This window comes from Panicum hallii, chromosome 9, assembly GCF_002211085.1.
Source record: "Panicum hallii strain FIL2 chromosome 9, PHallii_v3.1, whole genome shotgun sequence".
Taxonomy (NCBI): domain Eukaryota; kingdom Viridiplantae; phylum Streptophyta; class Magnoliopsida; order Poales; family Poaceae; genus Panicum; species Panicum hallii.
In genome coordinates this window covers 44,667,578-44,686,120 of record NC_038050.1, presented here as the reverse complement: position 1 = coordinate 44,686,120, position 18,543 = coordinate 44,667,578, and the positions used below count along the sequence as shown (strand labels likewise).

At 45.7% G+C, this 18,543-nt stretch overlaps 2 long non-coding RNA genes across 3 annotated transcripts; one reads left to right on the top strand and one right to left on the bottom strand.

Moving 5' to 3' along the window:
- Window positions 1–904: 904 nt before the first annotated feature.
- On the top strand, window positions 905–3,072 carry LOC112877576. Its single transcript, XR_003225520.1, has 3 exons — window positions 905–1,198; window positions 1,693–2,596; window positions 2,764–3,072. It is a non-coding gene; the product is annotated as an uncharacterized LOC112877576 (long non-coding RNA).
- A 284-nt stretch (window positions 3,073–3,356) lies between these two features.
- On the bottom strand, window positions 3,357–5,962 carry LOC112876956. Of its 2 annotated transcripts, none has more exons than XR_003225407.1 (7): window positions 5,498–5,962; window positions 4,999–5,061; window positions 4,691–4,893; window positions 4,432–4,597; window positions 4,240–4,320; window positions 3,811–4,076; window positions 3,357–3,702 (listed from the first exon to the last, which is right to left on the bottom strand). It is a non-coding gene; the product is annotated as an uncharacterized LOC112876956 (long non-coding RNA). The 2 variants fall into 2 exon arrangements; XR_003225408.1 differs by having other exon boundaries at window positions 4,691–4,890.
- Between the last annotated feature and the right edge of the window lie 12,581 nt (window positions 5,963–18,543).

Sequence of the window (18,543 nt, the reverse complement as noted above, 5' to 3'; positions counted from 1 at the left end):
TTGAAAAGGTATTCACATTCAAAATTAAAATATTGGGGTGTGACGTTTCCTTAGACTACACTAATTTCTAAAGTTAGTAATTTTCATTATGTTTCAGCATTATTGGGACATGACATTGATTTTTAGAAGTAAGATAGTTATTGATCTATGAATTTATTTATTTGAGACATTCTTCAGATAGTAGGAATTGTGAGAATCTGAATCGCAGATTCATATATCTTAGGAAACAACTCATGTGAAAATTCTCATCCGGTATTGATACATGCCAAGATGAATCAAGCAAGAATTAAAAAGAAATATCATTGCTTGAAGTATAAAATGTCCTAAAGACTATAGCAGGGAGTGTGTACGTAATTACCTGAGAAGTAGGCAAGGCTCCCAATCTCTCAGGGACACTCAAATGGTGAAGTGAATTCTCACGAACCTGCACTAATGTCTGAAATGGAACTATGGAAGAGGTGGCATGGGAATAAAGACAAGGATATGATGATGAAGGCATCACGTATCATCCTCCGGTGAAAACTGAATGATTTTACCTTGCCATAGTTGCAGGCCTGCTCTGTTGGGTCCAACCAATGCAGTGACGAGAGCCCGGTGTGAGATCGAAAGAAAATTCAGGCATAGAAGACGGTGTTACCAGCAACAGCCTCCTCACGTTGTTAGTCGCCACGAAACGACACGGCCGTTGATGTAGGCCTTTAACCACCAGGAACCATGCCGCATTCTGCAGACCGAGATGTGAGGAGATACATCAGAGGGCTGGGGTGTCCGCCGTGGCTATACATCGCCTGCGTTACAAACGATCATCTTGTCACCTTAAGGCTATTTTAGGAACCGGGATAACGCGCGACCCATCGCGCTATTGGGTAGCGCGCGACTCCTCGCTCCTTCCCTTTCTGAGCTCGCGCACCCCGGTCCTTTCCTTTTGTGGCCCTTCCACCCCGACACGGCACCCGCGCGCGCGGGCGGAGGTGGGCGCGCGCAGCTGCCGCAGCATCCCAGGCAAAAAATCGCCCTCCTCCTCCCCTCCTTCCTCGTGATCTGCATCCCCCCTCCGTGATCCCGATCTGCACCTCACCTCCTCCCCCTTCTTCCTTCCCATCTGCGCCTCCACTCCTCCCTCTCCCGGTTTGCGTGGGGAAAAAGGATCTAATCCCCTCCCATCTGCGCAATCTTCCCTAGGTGATTTGAATTTGAGGTAATTCATCATCCATCCTGCACGCCCCCCCAACCCCAACTCTTTTGGTTGTTTGAAAAAAAAATGTGTCGGCACCCATATGAAGATTGCAATTTGTGTGGGCATGATTTTCGTGTGCAATGCTTCATGGTTATTGTCGGGATGCAACTTGTGTTCTTGTTGTAGCTAAATTCTATATGCATCACGGTTATTGTTGCAATCCACCTGAAAATTTTTTGCATCTGTATATAGATTGTTGTCCTGAGATGGCAACTTATATATATTATGATTTTCCTCATATGGCAACTTGTGTTCCTTGGTGTAGCAACATTTTATGTTAAAATAAAAATCGTAGTTAGTACAGGTTGCTGACGAGTTCGGAAAAAAAACGTTTATCTCTTATGGATGATGATCCCTGGTTATTACTGCAACTTGTGTATTTATGGTGTAGCAATTTGTTACTAATATTGCATAAAAAACATGGAAAACTTATGCTTAATATTTATCTTTTGCAGGTTCAAGATGTATTTTCGGGGGTTTTTGGATCTGAATTCTGCATCAATAGGTGCTCTTACTGTGCCAGATGCAGATCTTGTGAGTCTTTCCTTGTTTGAAGAGCAAGATTTTCTTGCGGCGCCTTCAGTTCTGGAGTCCCAGCAAGTTCTTAATCCCACTTTGCCGTCAGTGCATAGTGTCAGTGATGGAGCGGCAAGTGCACTATTTGACAGGGCACCCTATGGAACGGCAACTGAAGACAGCTTACACGAGGAAGCTGTTCAATGTGTTTCAACATGAGCTCCAGCTCAGCTCTAGCTACTATGTTGTTCGTGTCGAAGGGGATGATTTGATAGATGTTGTTCCATACAAGCGTTGCCCCGATCAATTGTATGGCACATGAACATTCAGGGTCACGGCATCCAGGTCAGAGGGCTTGTAAAGGTGCGCTTGTTGCAAGTTTCAGAGAGACGGCGTGTTGTGCTGCCACATACTGAAGGTTTTTGACGCCCTTCAATCCATGAGGTGCCTAGTCAACACATTTTACTTAGATGGTCAGCTGAGCCGGTGGTTGAGGATGTGGAGTGGAAGTCGCTACTGAGCCTCTTCAAGAAGCGCAGATTACAAGCCATGGGAAGCATGTTGTTTGTTATAGCAGGATGTGCACCAACTTTAATAAGATTGTGAGACCGTTCATGGCTGATGACGAAGGGTATGGCATTGTCTCAAAACAAGTGGTTGCCCTGCAGTCTAAGCTTAACGCTTTGAGGAAAAGGAGAGCATCAAGTGTTCTTCCTGGGATGGAATGTGAACAAGTTGATATTGAACAACCCGCGGTGACAAGGCCGCAGAAAAAGTCGTGCAAGAAAGCAAGCTCATTAGCTGAGAAGTGTTTGGATCCCAATGTGTCTCAGCAGCCTAGTGGTATGTATAGTTTTTTTTTTTGAATCCAGCAGTCTCAACTTAGTTTGTAAAACTATATAAAGCAACTTGTATTCATTATGCCTAGCAACTTGTACTCATTATTCCTAGCAACTTGCACTCACTATTCTTAGCAACTTGTACTCATTGGGTCCAGCAACTTGTTACAGGCTCACGGGCTCGCATGTTGCTGGTGCTGAGATTGGAGACCCGCCAATAACAAAGAAGCAAGGGCGTCCTAGGTCGAAAAGATACAAGACTGGTTTGGGGCTCCTTCCGCCAAATAAACCGCTATGTGGCTATTGTGGTTCCGTTGAGCATACCACTTCAGCTTGCCCAGCAAAGCCAGCTAGGAAGCAAACAAAAGAGCTCTTAGATCATTAAACGAGGCTGCTGCTGTATGAAATGCTGCTTACATTTTTGCACTTTTATAATTTATTAAACCACCATTGAGCGACTTGATTTTATTCAACATTTGTGGTGTGGCAAAAGTTATATGTTACAAACAATTTCTTAGTTATATGTTATAAACAATTTCTTGCCTGATGTGGTGTGAATTACATATTCAAAAATATTTTGTGCATTGTGTTTGGTGATGTAAAAAAAAAGTTTCTTGATTGTGTCTACATGTTCACAAAGTAAGTTGACAGGTAGCTCACATGCTGAAGTAAATTGTTAGGGGCATATGCAGATGTGAAAATAGAGAAGTTGCTAATTCAAAAAAAGAGTTTCCACACAAGTGGCTAGTTCCACTCAACACAAGTTGTTAGTTTGACTCCCCCATATATTACACAAGTTGCTAGTTTGCACACAGGATTCGCTACATTACAAAAAAAAGGATAAAATACATCTGTATCATTCATTACATCATCAATGTGTTGCCGCCTCAACCCTCCCCCCCACTCCCCTTATTGCCTACTGTTGTACCATTTTTTCCTTTCCCTTCGAGACAGAAATCACTCTTACGTTCTATCTTGTTTGCTGGGCTATGAAACCATTTTGCAAGAATCTGCTTCCTCATAGTAAATTTGTCAAACTCTTTGAGATTTGGTAGCTTGCATCCATCCCAATATTCTATAGCCTTCAGTGTGAACAGCCCGCAATCGTGGCTGAGTTGGAGAAAGAAAAAAAAAACGTTAAATAAGGTAGAACCTACAAATGTCAATGACCTTTTTAGTGCAAGATAAAAACTGAAACAAGGAGCGACTTGTGCTTACATGCTGAATTGCTTGTACCCGCCAATGTACTCCAGCTCAAAGGTGGAAATGGTACGATTCTCTCCTCCCTTATGCTTCGATGTGTACCTGTTCCATAGTGTGATCACTTTTGCTCGCCCTGTTTACATTTGGTTATCCACATCATATCATCGGGGTTCCTCAATGAATCAATCACTTGGAACATCCTAGCCTTCATGTTCACTACAACTATGAACCAATGCCCATCCCCGCTCAAATCTTCTGCGTTCTCTTGGTGGACTGGAATACTATCGGTAGAAACATGAAACAAACATGAAGGAACAAAGTAAGAATAAGTTGCAAGTTTAGTGGGTAAGTTGCTAGGGGCAGCCAGCACAAGTTGCCAACTCAGTGGGGCTAAGTTGCTAGAGCTGACAGGACAAGTTTCAGAAAAAGAAAAACATAGATTACCATGTCGTAATCTGTGTCGAGGAAGTCAAAAGCCTTCTCAACCATCTTGCTAAACATCTCCCCTTCTGTCATCATCTTGATCTGTTTTGTGAAATGTCGGAAGGATCAAAAAGAGAGAGAGAAAAATGTGTGAAGTGGATAAGTCCAGGGGGGAAAGACAATAACATGCTAGAGGTGGGAAAAGATTATTACCAACACCCAAGGGGATATTATCTTTCTCCTCTTTTGTGTAGGATCCTCTGACAGTACATAAGTCCCCACTTGGAGAGCATAAGTGTCTAGTGATTTTCCCATCATCATGGCCCTTGCTACCTCATGTGCAGAAACTGTTATCTCAGAGGATTTAAAGAATACTGGGCTGCAAAAAAACATTTGGCCCCAAACTTATTCATGAATGATGACAAAAAAGGGAGGGGGGAGCTGGGAAATAAGAAAAAGTATATTGGCATACATGTGAGCTTGGGCACTATGCTGCCTGATGTGCTTGTGTACCTCATAGTACAGTTTGTCATCTTCTCCGCTTGCCACATGCTTGACAAGATGACCCTCGCCTGTTCCTTGAGAATCCTCGTCATCAGTTAAGCCAAGAGAGAAGCTTGGAGCATCGGGTGCATCCTTGAAGCTTTTGTTCTGCTTCAAGTTGACAACACCCTGCTGTCAAAAACACAAACACCATCGAGTTGCTGCTGAATTGAGAAAATGAATAAAAAGAGTTGCTGCTGAATTGAAAATGAAAAAAAAGGACCAAGTAAAGATTACTTCTTATGCTACTGCTTTATGCGGGGTTTCCGTATGACCGTCCCCGAGCGTTTTGGTTGCAACCTGTGTGTGTAACAAGACACATAAAGAGAGATTAGTACAAGTTGCTGGTTTTGAATACATAAGTTGCTACCTCAGTAGACATTTATATGAACTAGGATGAAAAAAACCCTCCACCCCCACCTCTTCCTCCAATCTCTTCTCCAAAACATTTGTATGTCAATCTCTTCTCCAAACATTTGTATGAAAAAATTATGGCTAGTAGAAAAACTGCCTCATGTCGAACAACACAACTAGAACACCCCCCCCCCCCCCCCAATCTTGCAACACATTGTCCTATCGCCATGACAGGAATTTGCTTGCTGCTGCTGCAGCATGAGCCAAAAATCCCACCACCAGCATGGCCGTGCTTGTTGTCTCACCCTCACCAACTACTTTAGATGGACACATGCGTCACAGATTCCACGCAGTAGGGGGAGGGGGGAGAGGAGCGGGTCACCTTGATTTGTCGCCGGGGCCGGATGGCGCCGTGCGACGGGCGCCGGAAGTAGCAGTTGTCGCAGCCTGGGATCAGGTTCGCGCGCGGCCCACGGCTTCGTCCGGGGGCATCCTCGTCGCAGCCGCTAGCGGACGTCGTCAGCCTAGGGCCCCGTTGCGCAGTCGCCCTTCTCCCTCGACGCAGCAGCCCCCGATGCTCACCGCAGGTGGCGTCGCGGCCCGCAGCTTCCCCAGGGGCCTCCTCTCCGGCGCCGCTACCGGACGCTCCTGGCATGCTGCTCCGCCGCGAATCCTCCGCTCCCCCACGAAGCCGCTCGCCGCGGTTCAGCCGCTGCTCCGCCACGAACCCGCCGCAGATGCGCCGCTTCCTCGCGAAGCCACTCGCAGCGGCGCCGCGCAACCGCCGCCTCGCCGCTCGCCGGAAGCGCTGTCGGGAGTATTTTGGAAATGGAAACCACCGAGATGCGTTTTCGGGTCTCGGTGGGGAGGCCCGGCACGCGGCCTGCTGGGCTAAGGGCCTGTTCGGATCCAAAGAAAAAGCGTAAAACTTTTGGTCTTTTGTACTTTTCTTGCACTTTTGGATCCAAACATCCCAAAATGCAAAAGGGCAAATGCTACCGTAATTTGCTAATTATAGATTAACTAGGCTTAATAGATTCGTCTCGTCATTTAGTCCTCATCTATGTAATTAGTTTTTTAATTAAACTATATTTAATACTTCTAATTAGCGTCCAAACATCTGATGTGACAGGAGCAAAAATTTTACCATTCGCCCTTTTACCATTTGCGCTTGGATCCGAACAGCACCTAAGCGTCGAGCGCGACCGGTAGTATGTTACATTTTTTTCTAGGTGGTCCGTGATCTGCAGTGGATTGGTCTAATAAACTATTTTAGCGTGTCAAATTTAATCATTGTCGGATTTACTACATATGATATATATAAATTTTGGTGCATGCATGCATAGCTAGTGCACCAATATATATATAAAATACTGCTTCTTTCTTTTTCCTCTTAAATTTTTTCATTTTTCTCCCGCAACTTTTGACCCGTGTGTCATTTTTTTATTAATTGGTAGTTCGTTCACCTCAGACGGATGGGTCTTCTTGTGTGATATTGGAGCTCCCTTTCTGCTCAACGGTTTCTTCTTCTACCTTGTTGGTCTCCTGATACTCCCACCTGTTGATGCCGAGGTGGTACAGCAGCGCCCAAAGATGTACGGTGAACTCGCCGCCCTGCGACAGGTGCTTCATCATGTGCGTCTGCGGGGCGCTGTAGGGCTCGGTTAAAGCTGGCAACGGGTACCCGAAACCCACGACCCGCTGGGTAAAAACTCCATTAGGGGCCGGGTTCGAGGGCCATATTCGACCCATGGGTCTGAAACTGGGCTAAAAACAGTACCCATTGGGTATAGCGGGTTCGGGTACGTTCTCGGTATACCCGTGCCCATTTCCCCGTGGGTATAAAAAAACCCGGTAGTTTAAGGCCTCTAGCCCATTCAACTCTCGCGACGTGTGTAGTCGCGCGTAAATTTTCTTCCGCTGTGACTTTACACAAGTTTGCATAACTTGTGGTTTTCAAACAATGTTTGTATAAATATATTTAAGTTTGAAACTATTTATAATAATGTTTAATATTCTGTGAGTTAAAAGTTGGTGAGCTGTATGCGATTGTAAACTCGCCTTCATGCGAGGTAATCCTGCTTCGATTCTGTTGAACCGTGGTTGCATCGGGCAGAGACCCGACAGACCAACGGGTTGTTCCGTTTGAAGTGTGTTGAGTTAGTATCGGCTTTATAGCGATGACTAGCGCACTTGAACCGGAATAATTCAGGCGGTTCTGTCACGGCTGGTATCAGAGCTGTAGATTTACTCTTACAATCGTTATTACACTACAGCAGCTCTTAAAAATATTTTCAGGATAAAATTTGCTTAACAAAAGAGTTTACAAATCGCGTTGGATTCGTTAAGGTGGGTGCTTAGATCGTAAAGCCCTAGGGAATTATATGAGAATTATCAGGTGGCTGCTATTATATATATGTGGATAGCCAGCTCTAACTTGCAGCACTACTTTCTGTCAAAACTTAAATTCATGCACAACTCAACTTTACTTTCTGTAACGACACCTTTGATAGTGAGGTAAGAAGGTAAGGATCCTCAGCCAACTGAGGGAGATTGGCCTTCCCGTCGGTGATGCGAACCGAACGCTGTTTCTCAAGCAGTGGCCTACTTGAGCTGCTGCCAATATATCAACTTAGGTTGAATATATTGGGAGTATATGGTTCGGCGCAGGGTATGGCGATCGCTGTTCATACCCCCGCATGTTGCGGTACCCCAGTAAATACGTTGTTTGGATGACGTATGTTAACGTTGTCTGTACGGCGATAATGGTACAGATGCTGTTTCTACAGTGAACAGTAATATTTTGGGATGCTTTCATGTCGTGCTGCCATGAAAGGTTCATATTATATATATATATGGTTTTCTGCAGGTACACTAACCACGATTAAGAGCTTAAAACGGATAGGACTTATCGATTAGTTATTAGTGAGAGACGTATGTATTATGCCACCGAAATTAATCACGTAAGCCCGAAATATTCGGCAATTGTTTTGGTTGTGAGGTCGAATAGTACATGCATGCATAATTCGCTATCCATTAAAATGAGTGCATTGAATGTGTTTTTCTTTTAAGGACATAAAGGGTGTTGTCTATCTCTAGTACGGTTTCAATAGGATTCTTGTGGTAGCCGTAGTTGAGTTTTCAGCATCCTTCCAAATCTCACCATCTGAATTCTTGTTTCAGATGGCGGCTCCTTCAAACATCTTTTGGGATCATGTAGGGCATCTCCATACCAATGCCTTGCACTGAGAGGGTTTTTCCCGTCTTTTATGGGAATCACTTAGTCTATTCTTCTACACCGAGCCTCCCAGTATGATGGAGTGGAGTATAGAGAGGAGGGTGTTCCCCGATGCAGAGTCAAGATGACTATTCCTCAGCACCCTTTTCGTTCTCACTGGTAGCCCATTGAAGTCGATGTGGTTGGCTATCGTCTTGTCGACACCATTGAGACCACAGCTCTTGAGGCCATCCATATTTTCTGCAACCAGCATCCCATGGAAGTTGCAGGGCATCCTATCGGCCTCTTCCCTGCAATAGATTCCAGTGATCCCGAGTGGAACTTCCGGATAGCTCATTATGGCCATATGTTGGGAGATTCAGCTGAAGAAACACTCCGTGGTACTATTAGATTCATGAATGTTCAACACCACTATCGGATTCTGCTACACCGCGGTATGGGTCAATTGACTGTTATAGCTCAAGGTCACTATCAAAATGCTGATCGACAGTTCACTCAGATAGAAGAGCTTCAAGCCTTGGTCACAGAGAAGGAGGAAATTATCGCAGCGAGTGAGGAGACCATTCTTCATCGGGAGGATCAGATCAATGAGAGTGATGCAATAATCACTCAACGTAACACGATTATCGAGTTCCTCTAGGAGCAAATCCACGACCTTATTCTTGAGGTTGACGACACCCATGCTCACATCGATGAACTTCAGCAACAGCTAGTACCTCCTGCTGTACCTGTAATACTTGAAGGCGAAGAAGAAGACCCAGAGGAAATCGAGGGAGTTTCTGATCTCGACTCCGAGCACGGAAACCCAGAGCCTAATCCTCAGCTAGATTATTCCTCTTCTAGTAGCCAGTCCTCCGTAGGCGACCTCGACGATTTTTAGTCCATCTAAATCGTCGATCTTTCAGATGTACCTAGTGTAGAATGTTGTAACATAGGTAGTGAGTAGTCTACCTGGACCTAGGGCCACTTGTTGTAATATATGTGGCATGTGTACGTATGCCTGATCTGTGGTAATCGGACCACCCAGGTGTAATATGCTAAGGACAAGCAGTGTCTGTTTCGTAATCTAAGCCTTATGTTCTGCCATCTTATTCAATATCTTTGCATCTGGAATGAGTTGGTTGAACGGAACATGTGAATTATATATCTGTTTGGCAGCAGTATATCATCTGAAAATAGGAGTAAGAATATGGTTGATAATGGATATCTTCTTTGTTTTAGATGGTTGGAGCTACTCGTGGAACCCCGGAAGGTTTCCGGGCAGACCAAGCTAGCGGTTCTCAACAACCGCCACCAGCCCCGCCAAATCTAGCGGAAGTCATGGCACGACAGACAGAACTCCTTAACCATCTAGTACAGGCCCAGATGAACCAGTCTCATCACCCATCTCGAGGCCGTGATGAACATCCATCGGCTAGTTACCAAGATTTTCTTAGCACTCAGCCCCCACTGTTCCATAAAGCAGACGAGCCCCTTGATGCTGACGCATGGCTCTGCACTATAGAGTCTAAGTTCGCATTGTTATCTGCACCATGCTCAGATGCGAATAAGGCCCTCTTCGCAGCCCAACAACTTCGCAGCACCGCCCGCATATGGTGGGACCATTACTACTCCATGCAGCCGGCTGGTCATGTTGTCACATGGGACGAATTCCGGACCGCTTTTAGAGCACACCACATTCCAGATGGACTCATTGAGTGAAAGCTTAATGAATTCCTAACCTTGACTCAGGGAACCCGCACTGTGGCAGAACCAACTCGAATTACACCGGCTCAAGTACGCAAGTCCACTTCTGCGGGCTCCAACGTGCTTCAAACGGTATAATCCCTTGGTCTGTCGGGTAACATCCCGATAAACCACCGAATGCAGGATCAAACAAGGTACCCCGCACGAAGGTGAGTCCAGAGATACAAATGCCATCATATTTTACATCACAGGCAGATACATTACAGGAGTGTTTATAAGTGACATAATTTTTCCCATCTGAGGAAATTTATTACAAAACAACCATGAGTTGTAAGTCATGCAGCGAAGTCTTAAAGTACGGCATTGTACACGTCGTCAGTGCAGATGTCATGCTCGCCCTTGCGCGACATCACTCAGAGGGGTCTGCGTTGGCCGGGGACGGGTCCCACTCCATGGACCAACCATCAGGCAGAGGGTAGGGTCACGGTATAGGCAGAGCTGAGACATCAGGAGGATTACGTGAACAAAAGTCACAAGGCAAGGCTGAATATCCTAATACTCAGCAAGGCTCACCCGTTCATGGTATACATAGCCATGTAACTAGGCTTATGAAGGCTTGTAATGATTCTGGATTTAATTTTAGCTGAAAAGCAACAAAGAGTAGATCCTTAATTTCAACTTTTAGCTTTCAAGTTCTATGGGATTATCCATTCTAGATAAGCACCTATAACTAAGCAAGCATGGTATAATCTTTAGCCAATCATCATCTTTGATAACCATACAGTTACTCTTGTTACTCTATGTGGTAAAAGGATCAAGCAGTCTCAACCTTCGTGAGAAGCGGACGATTCTGAATCGAATTCAACCTTGCAAGGATAAACCTAACTCACACGCTTGGAACATCCAACGATAGTTCCCAAGCAACCGTTTGCCTTTCATTCTGACTCATGGACAGGTCCACCACAAGCGACTGCAGGACCATACGCACTTCCAAAGTGCAGGACGTACGCCTATAGCGCGACTACATGTCCGTACTCCTAGTTGCCCTTGCAACACGTATTCCCACACGTTGAATTAAGTAACCAGAAGAAGCAAGACGAGTGGTGGGAGGTATGTCCACTCCTCGGGCCGATTGGTTACTAGACTTACCGCTTACCATATTTCGCGGCATGTGGCTAGTACTTTCAAATGCTTAATCCGCACTACCACACACTGCGACCTTATCAAATTCAACAACACAGACGGGGTATCATCTCAACCATGATACCTCATAAAACTCCCGTCCGTCATCCTTATAGTGATTACAGGAATGTAAACATTACAACTTCTATATCGCGTGAGTGACAGAAAATCACCCGACTTCTACCGGTCCTATTAGTATAGCGGCTAGTCGAACTCAAGTTCTAGTGTTCAATACATCGGTTCCTGGAATTATGCAACTAGGGTTTCTCATACAATTCCTATGAACATAATGCATAGATAGAGATAAATAGGTATAGATTGCAGTGTAAATAAAATAGTGGGTTATGTCCGGGGCTTGCCTTCTGGTGTAGGGTTGGGGACAGTAGAGTCAAGGTTTTCCGAACTTTGGTTCGGAGCTTCAGTTAGACTCTCGACGGTGCTCTCGGGGTCTTCGAAAACTTCTACGGCTGGATCCGAGATTAGCTCGTAGTCACCGTCAGTGAGAGTAAATGGATCTACATGATATGCAAGGATATAAAATTAAAGAATGCACACTCTTTTATCTTATTTCATAACAAAGTTGCAATTAAAAGGTAATATTCAAGAACTCATGAAACCAAAAAGGGTTTTAGCCTTGAATTATCATTTATATTCAACTTATGACTATAGCATGGATTTAATTGAAAACAAGAATTAAAATATTTCAAGTTTAGATTCAAATTCAAATTTGAATGTAAACCTTGGGTAAATAAAGTTATAAGGTTTTGAAAATTTAAACATAGATCAACTGCATACTTAATAGATTATGACCAAGAGATCTAATTATTTAAGCTTTAGTGGATATGCTTAGCTAATTCTATTATAAAACAAATTGAATTGTCCAACTTAAAGAATTTAAGTTACAAAACAAGGCTAGGTTTGAAAAATTCTACACCCACTCATACATAATCTATAGAAATTGTATACCAAAAATCATGATTAACAAAGTTAATATGTAGGAGCTATGGATATTATACTCCCTTATCTTAGATTTAAAATAAACTCAAAAATACTCAGTTTCAAACCAAACTCATTTAACAAAAGTTGTAGAGTTTAAAATCTAGTTTCTAACAAAATTTGTTTTGCAATTTTTGGAATTTCCTACAAATTCTTATCGAATTTACAAACCAGCAGCCTAGATCACATAAAATCATAGATACATTTACAAAGGGGTCCTAACCAGCACTATTCCCCGGAGTCTATTGGTTTACAAACAGCCCCTCGGGCTTTAGCTCCTTCTAACCCGAGTCCCTAGCTCCAGTCAAAGAGAACGTGTGACACTTGACCGGTGTGTCCTGTCGTCGGTGATCGCCGGCGGCGAGGGACAAGGGGAGGGAAGGCACCAGTGAGCTCTTGCGCACCTGTAGGCACCGGGAATTCGTGTGGGGAAGCTTGTAGCAGTGGCACGACTAAGACCGGCGGCCGGCGGTGGGGAGCAACGTGGAGGACAATGCTCCGGTGCTCTTGGGTGACGGTGGAAAGGTCGAAAAGCTTCCTGGTGATGTAAGAAAGCTCAAGACGGGGTCAATTGGGGTTAGGGGAGGCCGGGAGATGAGGTTCCACGGCGAGGCCGAGGCGGCGGCGGCGGTGCTTCGTCGGTAACTAAGTTCCGACCAAAATTGGGGAGCACCGAGGGATTGAGCATCAGCTGGGCACGGGGAAGTTCCTACGGGGGTCGATGGGGGCGAAGAGTGCTCGGTAGTGGCGGCCCACGGCGATGCCGAGCGCGGCCGGAGTTGGGAGGGAGAGGCGACTGTGGAATGTGGGTTGGGTGCTTAGGAAATGCCAAGGAAATCGGGGAAACAGGATGTAGAGATTCTGGCGGTGCTAGTGCGCGTGAAAGATAAGAGTTCCAGGGCTTGCCCGGGGGTTCTCCACGGCGGCGATGCGGTGGCGGCCGATGGGCGTTCGGGGCAGCCGTGGCACGCACAGAAGAGGACAGCGGGGAGGGCTACGGCGGCGGCCAGGAGTAGGGTGACGCGTGGGGAGAGGCAGGCAGGAGCGGAACGGCGGCGAGGGCAGGGCAGCGGCCAGGGGGGAGGTCCTGCGCCGGCGGCAGAGCGGGAAGCAGAAGAGCAGAGGGTGTGCAGAGGTAGAAGAAGAGGAAAAAGTCCAAGGACTGGTTTGAAAACTTAGAAAGTTCAGGGGTCTCTCGGTAAACTAAAAATTCTCACTGATCTAAAGATCAAATGAGGAAAAGTCCAAAATGAAAGTTGTAGAGTTTTTCAAGCTCTACATTTTAGCTTTAGGGCTCAAATTCAAAAACCCAAAGTTTGCAACATTACTTGTTAAATTTTGAACAAGGTAAAGTTTAAATTACCCCTGTCCTTACCAAACGAGGTTTTAATCAAATTTTTGATATATTTGCAAAAATTCATGAAATGTCATGATGACAAGTACTTTTACAAGTAAGCCCTCAGGTAAACATGAAAGTTACTTTTATTCTACAGTTATTTTGCATAAAAGACCCTATGGCTTATGTTTATTTACAAATAGGCCTCTACACTTACTTAAGGGCTTATTTTCCTTATGATAGCATAAATTTAACACCTAACATCATATTTCTCCTAATTTCAAGGCTACCTTCCAATCCACCCATCATACACTTAAAGGCCTATATTGTATAAAAATTACAAATGCACCCCTAGCCCTTTGCACTACCCATATCAAACATGCCTATTTCACACTAGAGTTTAGAGTCTATATCCCTTATTACCTGAATGTCACACGCACTGTCATGCAATATGCACAGGTTTTCAATCAACTGTGCCAGTATGCGGGGTATCATACGGACACTGACTCCCGCAAATGAGATCGCTTCCGTCGAGGCCTTAACACCAAGCTTAAGGAACGTCTAAATCTGGTAAGGGCCGACAACTTCAACGAATTGGTCAATATGGCCATTACCCAAGAGGATTGCATCTCAGCCCACTAGGCAGAAAAGATATGGAAGACACCCACGGGACCCTCAACTGCGCAACCGCCAAGGTATCGGTTGGTCCAGAACACTGCTACCCGAGCCCTGCCTCGAAACAATTTACCAGGCAGATGGGTAGCCAGGCCACCTCAGTAGGCTTGATTCAATCGGCCACCGACACCAAAACCCCAGCAGCAACAGCAGCAAGGCCCATGGTCGAGCTTTCCGCCATCCAACCAAGGAAACAACAACTATCGTTGTTTCAATTGCGGCAGCCCATCCCATTTCATTAAGGATTGCCCTCAACCCAGAAGATCTTTCCAAGGGCAAACATCCAACCCAAACAACAAGGGCAAGGGCAAGAAGCAGGTGGTACAAGTCCGCCAGCGGAGGGTGAACTTCACGACTCTATCCGAACTCCCCGAGGGTGCGCCAATAATGACGGGTACTTTCTCTATAAACCATCAACCCGTGATTATACTTTTTGATTCTGGTGCCACCCATAGTTTTATCAGTCCCAAGTATGGAACAAAAGTAGGCCTGGATTTCTATCCTACTAATGGAGCCTATATGATAACAACTCCTGGCGGTAAAATTTCCTCAAGTCAAATCTATAGGAAGGTACCAATTCAGTTGGGTAGCAACTTGATAAAAACAGATTTACTATTATTAGACCTAGAAGGAATGGATGTTCTTCTAGGTATGGATTGGATGACTAGGCACAGAGTGTCATTAGATATCTCTTCCTGAGCTGTGGAGATAGATTCGCCTGATCAGAAAACTACTATTCTCTATCTTCCACACCGGGGGTACAGAAACTCTTGTGCCTATGTGGTAGAAGGGATTAAGTTAAAGGACATCCCTATTGTTTGCGAATATCCAGACGTCTTTCCAGATGATTTGCCTGGAATGCCCCTGGACTGGGATATTGAATTTGTCATAGAACTACAACTCGGCACAGCCCCCATATCTAAGAGCCCTATCGTATGCCACCCAATGAGCTGGCAGAATTGAAAATCCAACTCCAGGACCTCCTTGATAAGGGTTACATTCGTCCGAGTGCTTCACCATGGGATTGTCCAGCCCTATTCGTGAAGAAAAAGGATAATAGCTTAAGGCTATGTGTAGATTATCGTCCCCTCAATGCGGTAACCATAAAAAACAAGTATCCTCTGCCCCGCATTGACATTCTGTTCGACCAGTTAGCCGGAGCCAAATATTCTCTAAGATTGATCTTTGTTCCGGCTATCATCAAATCAAGATCAGGCCGAGTGACATTCCAAAAATAGCCTTTTGCACCAGATATGGACTCTACGAATATCTGGTCATGTCGTTTGGTCTTACCAATGCTCCAGCATATTTCATGTATCTTATGAACTCTGTCTTCATGCAAGAACTCGATAAATTTGTAGTGGTCTTCATTAATGACATTCTGATCTACTCTAAAAATCTGGAAGATCATGCGAAACATCTCCATATTGTTCTTCAAAGATTGAGAGACCACCACTTGTACGCCAAATTCTTCAAATGCGAGTTTTGGCTAGATACCATTAAGTTTCTGGGACATACCATCTCCAGTGACGGTATATCCGTTGATCCCAGTAAAGTTCAAGAAGTATTAGACTGGAAATCACCTACGTCAGTCCATCAGATCCGTAGTTTTCTTGGTCTAGCTGGCTATTATCGTCGTTTCATACTTGAGTTTTCCAGAATAGCTAAGCCTATGACTGAACGACTAAAGAAAGGAGTTAAATTCTCCTGGGATCAGAAATGCGAAGATGCATTTCACACCCTTAGAGCACATCTCACTACTGCCCCAGTTCTAGCTCAACCAGATGTTTCAAAACCTTTTAACATCTATTATGATGCTTCGGGAATCGGACTTGGTTGTGTGCTTATGCAGGACAACCGAGTGATTGCTTATGCATCGCGAGCACTCAGGACTCATGAACAGAACTATCCTACCCATGATCTTGAACTCGCAGTTGTCGTCCATGCACTCAAAATTTGGAGACATCATTTGATGGGTACAAAGTGTCATATCTATACTGACCATAAATGCCTCAAGTACATTTTCACGCAAGCAGATCTAAATATGAGGCAAAGACGCTGGCTAGAACTTATCAAAGATTATGATCTAGAAGTACACTATCATCCAGGCAAGGCCAACGTCGTTGCGGATGCACTTAGTCGCAAGACGCATTGCTCTTGCTTATCTGTTGAGGCTTTCAATGAGACTCTTTGTTGGGAGATGAGAAAGCTTAATCTAGAGACCATTCCCCAACGTAGCTTGAACCAGCCCTTAGTTGAAGCTACACTTAAGGATAACATCATTCTGGCACAACAGCGTGACAAAGGGGTCAGAATCATCAAGCAGAAGTTAGCACAAGGAGAAAGAAAGTATAAGTGCTTTCGAATAGATCACAAAGGGGTTCTATGGTTCAATAAACGTATCGTTGTACCCAAGGACCATAAGCTTCGTAAGCAGATATTGGACGAGGCCCATCTGTCTAAATTCTCCATGCACCCTGGTAGTACCAAGATGTACCAGGATTTGAAACAGAACTTTTGGTGGACTCGTATGAAACGAGAAATTGCCAAGTATGTCTCGGAGTGTGATATTTGTCAAAGAGTTAAGGCCAGTCATCTAAGGACTGCTGGTATTCTTCAACCTCTACCCATTCCCTCTTGGAAGTGGGAGGATATCAGCATAGATTTCATCGTTGGCTTACCTAATACGTCCCAAAGACATGACTCCATTTGGGTAATCGTTGATCGATTAACCAAGACTGCCGATTTCCTTCCCGTGCATACTACGTATAATGCCAAAAAGTATGCCGAGATCTATTTAGATCAAATCGTTCATCTTCATGGAGTACCTAAGACGATCATTTCTGATCATGGAGCACAATTCATCACTCCATTCTGGGAGCAACTTCAACATGCTCTTGGAACTAAGTTAATCCGAAGCTCCGCATATCATCCTCAGACAGACGGACAAACTGAGAGGGTAAATCAGATTCTAGAAGATATGCTTAGAGCCTGCGTACTTCAGTATGACAAGAATTGGGACAAATGCTTATCATTGGTAGAATTTTCGTACAACAATAGTTATCAGACAAGTCTCAAGATGGCCCCGTTCGAAGCATTGTACGGTCGCCGATGCTGAACTCCTTTGAGTTGGTCACAAACCGGCGAACGTAAAATCTTTGGACCGGACCTTGTCACTGAAGCAGAGGAAAAGGTGAAGACTATTCAGAACAATTTAAAAGCAGCCCAATCTCGACAGAAAAGCTACGCTGACATACGACGAAGACCATTACAGTTCCAGATTGGGGATTTTCTGTACCTTCGAGTATCTCCTACTCGAGGTATTCAACGGTTCGGCGTAAAAGGGAAGCTTGCTCCTCAATACATCGGACCCTTTGAAATTATCGAAGTTTGTGGACCCGTAGCTTATCATCTTCAACTTCCTCCTCAACTAGCAGCCATTCATAATATATTCCACATATCTCAACTTAGGAAGTGTGTCAAAGTTCCTACCCAGATCATCGATCCCCAAGCCATTGAAATCGAATCTGATCTAACCTATACTGAACATCCAATCAGAGTGCTAGACTGTGACGCCCTGAAAATTCACCAAGCTAAATCACGCGCTAGAGTGCTTCATTTAAAAGTCATTAGTCGTCAAAACCCTAACCCTAACCCTTCCTGTCCGACAGCGGACTTGACCGCCGTCTCATCCCGCACCGCTTACGCGCGACCGCTTTCTGCGATCAGCGCCGGCGCGATGCTGTTCTTCTCGCGCAACGCGCGGACTACGCACGCGCGTGGCCGACCGACCGCGGTCGCCGCCGCGATCGGCGCCGACGCGCCCCTCCCTTTCCCTCTCTCCCCTTTCTCTTTTCTCCTTTTCTCTCTCCCTCCTATTTCTTTTCTTTTTCCCTTTTTCCCTCTCTTTCTTTTCTTCCTTCCTTTCTTCTTTTCCCTCCTTCCTTCTCCTCCCTTCTCCTCTCCCCTGCTCCCGAACGCTGCCCAGCCCCTGGCTCCCCGAGCCACGGCCGGCCCCTCCTCCCCACGTGCTCGACGCCGCCCTCGGCGCCTGCGCCCGCCGCACGCGCACGCGCCCCGCGTGGCCGCGCGCCGCGCCGTGCCACCCGTCGCCCGCACCTCGCCCCTGGCCCGCGTCACGCCGCGCCATGCGCGCATGCGCGCGCGCCCGGCGCCGCAACGCCGCGCCGCCCGCCGCTGCCACGCTCCGCCCGAGCCGCCGCGCACGCGCCCACGCGTCCCTGCTCCCCGCCTTCCCCGCGCACGTGTGCTCTGGCTCGCGTACGCCCGCGCCCACGCGCTCGCACACGCACAC